Below are 2650 nucleotides of genomic sequence, written 5' to 3'. Positions count from 1 at the left end.
CCAGCTCTTTCTCATGAACCAAAAGGTTATAGGAGTTTAGGTCAGAAACAAGGAGAAATGAGAGTAGCAGAAGAACCATTGGCAGGGTGAGGAATTAGAAACTTTGGGTGAAAAAAAGGGCTCAGAAAATCTATGATCAGGGGGCTGGGAAGGTTGCTCAGTGGTAGAGCACTTGCCTTGCATGCCTGAGGCCCTGGGTTCGATTCTTCAGCACCACATAAGAAAAAGGAAAAAAGCTAGAAGTAGTACTGTGACTCAAGTGGTAGAGCGCTAGCCTTGAACTGAAGAGCTGAAGGACAGCGCCCAGGCCCAGAGTTCAGGCCCCACGACCGGACCCCCCCAAAAAAAAGAAAAAGTAAAGGAAAATCTAGGATCATTCACATCATTTGGGAATCACATCATAAGATTAGGGAATTAAAGTAATAAATTACTACCTAAATTACTAACTCCACTACTCTACATTACAAGTGTTCTGTCAAAAGTAAGGTGTCCTAGCTCTATTTTGATCAGGAAAACGGAGCACATTCTTTCCTCACCAAGTTCTACTGAGTGTCTTTATCCATACCCCAGGTTGTTCTTACTCTCTACTTCTCTGTTACTTTCCTTTGCTGGATTCAATCAATGACACTTGAAAGAGTTAACATCTTTAGACATGTAATTACAATTTGTTCTAATCCATTTGTTATAAAGTAAACAAATTATGGGGAAACGTATATCTATGGTACATTTTCTTCCATGGCATATTTATTTGATGTTATTAAGTATCATTTTAATAGTTTCATTGTTAAAACTTGAGGAAAATGTTTTACTATTAGCAGTAATTAGTTGCACATTTTTTTTGTATTTTTCCATGTCTGTGTATTTGTTAAGCTTTCTAACATCGTCTTTTTCCCCAACTGTTGCCCTCTTAAAATTGCTTCAAATTATAAACCATATATGGTGGCCCTCTATGTGTTCATTGATATATTTAAATTTTGATCTAATATCCACACATTATAGGATATCTTCAACCTATTGTAAATGGTCTGAAAATCAATATGGACGTTCCTCATTAAAGCAAAAACACAATGCCACAAAACCTAGTGAAAGTAGGATTAGGTATATATTCAAAATATTTAGCAATGATGCAGTAGAAAGATTCACGTCTCATATACCAGAACATGTTTATAGCTATGAAGGGCACATTTTCTTCATTCCCTTTTTCTGGTGCATTTAGGTTGATTACACAGCTTGGTTGTTTTGAATATTGCTGCCATTAACATGGATGTTCATGTTTATTTATATTCCTTCAATATGTATCTAATTGCGGTAAAGGTCATCAACATATCTGTCTTTTTGGTATTGTGTAAACTTCCATTAAGATATACCTATAGGTTGCACTCGTTTACAATGCCACAAAAACAAATATAGTTCCTGATTTATTTCAACTTCTCAAGCAGTTTATTTATTTGAGTGGTGATAGCTCTTCTGGTGTGTAAGATAGGATCTCACTGACTTTCCTCTTTATTTTCCTTCCTATTTGCTATGTGGATATGAATCTCAAATATTTCATTTATTTATTAAACACTTACATTTGTAATTCATTCTTGATTAGTGTCTTTCTTTTTCTTTTGGTATTTGATCAATTTTTAAGATTTACAATATTTGATTTTTTCTTATTATAAATACTCATTTTAGTTAGTAAAAGATTTTTTTCATTACAGTGGTGCACAATTAACTAAAAACAATAGATTGTACATTTATATTACTGGATGTTTTTGTTTGTATTTACAGCCTGTAAATTGTTTCAATAAAGATGCTGAACTTCTTTCACTGATATACTGAAAGTATAGTATCTCATGTTGGCCTAAACTAATCTCAGAATTAACAGTCACAGCCTGGGCCACCACAGTCTGGGCTAAGTAAAACCACTAACACAGCACAAAGTGCATTTAAACAGAGCACAGGGCTTCATAAGAGTTAGAAGAAAGGCATCACCTTCATGAAGCAAAAGTTGGACTTCACAAGCAGACCTTAGGAATCTGAATATCAAGAAGATCAAAGGATAAAAGTATTTAGAAGGACAACTTTAGAACTCAAAATTGGGGAGGTGGGACAAACAATAGATACCAAAACTTAATGCTGAAGGAGTATTTTACCACAAACCTCAGCTGTGTCTGACTCTCTCACACAACACACACACACACACACACACACTCCTAGTGAAAGGCCTTTGCCAAACTACAGGCATTCTGGACTTAGACTCTGAATACTCCGAAAGTTTCTATTGTGAAGACCTTTACTGAAAGTACCCATCGTAAGAAATTTAGAACTCAGGTTCCTGGAAAAACCGTGAAATGTCACAATAACATTCCGCCCATAACTCCCCTATCAATAGCCATCAGCAAATGACAGGAAGTACCTAAAGCTACAGATCTTTTTAATTTTTTATTTTTACTTTTTTATTGTGAAAATACTGTACAGAGGGGTTACAATTACGTGGGCAAGATAATGAGTACATTTCTTATCAAGCATTGTAGCCTCCTCTTTGTTTCCCTCTCCCATCCCTTCCCATCCTACCCCCACCTCCGCCCATCGAATCCTCCTCCCCCCTTCCCCGCACCAAAATTGTTAAGTTCGTTTTTCTCCATAAGAACTTGTACATCTCATT

The sequence above is a fragment of the Dipodomys spectabilis genome, unplaced genomic scaffold (genome assembly GCF_019054845.1).
Source record: "Dipodomys spectabilis isolate Male_0828 unplaced genomic scaffold, ASM1905484v1 ptg000487l, whole genome shotgun sequence".
Lineage (NCBI taxonomy): Eukaryota > Metazoa > Chordata > Mammalia > Rodentia > Heteromyidae > Dipodomys > Dipodomys spectabilis.
The sequence above is the reverse complement of the archived record's forward strand: the minus strand, read 5'-3'. Positions refer to the sequence as shown.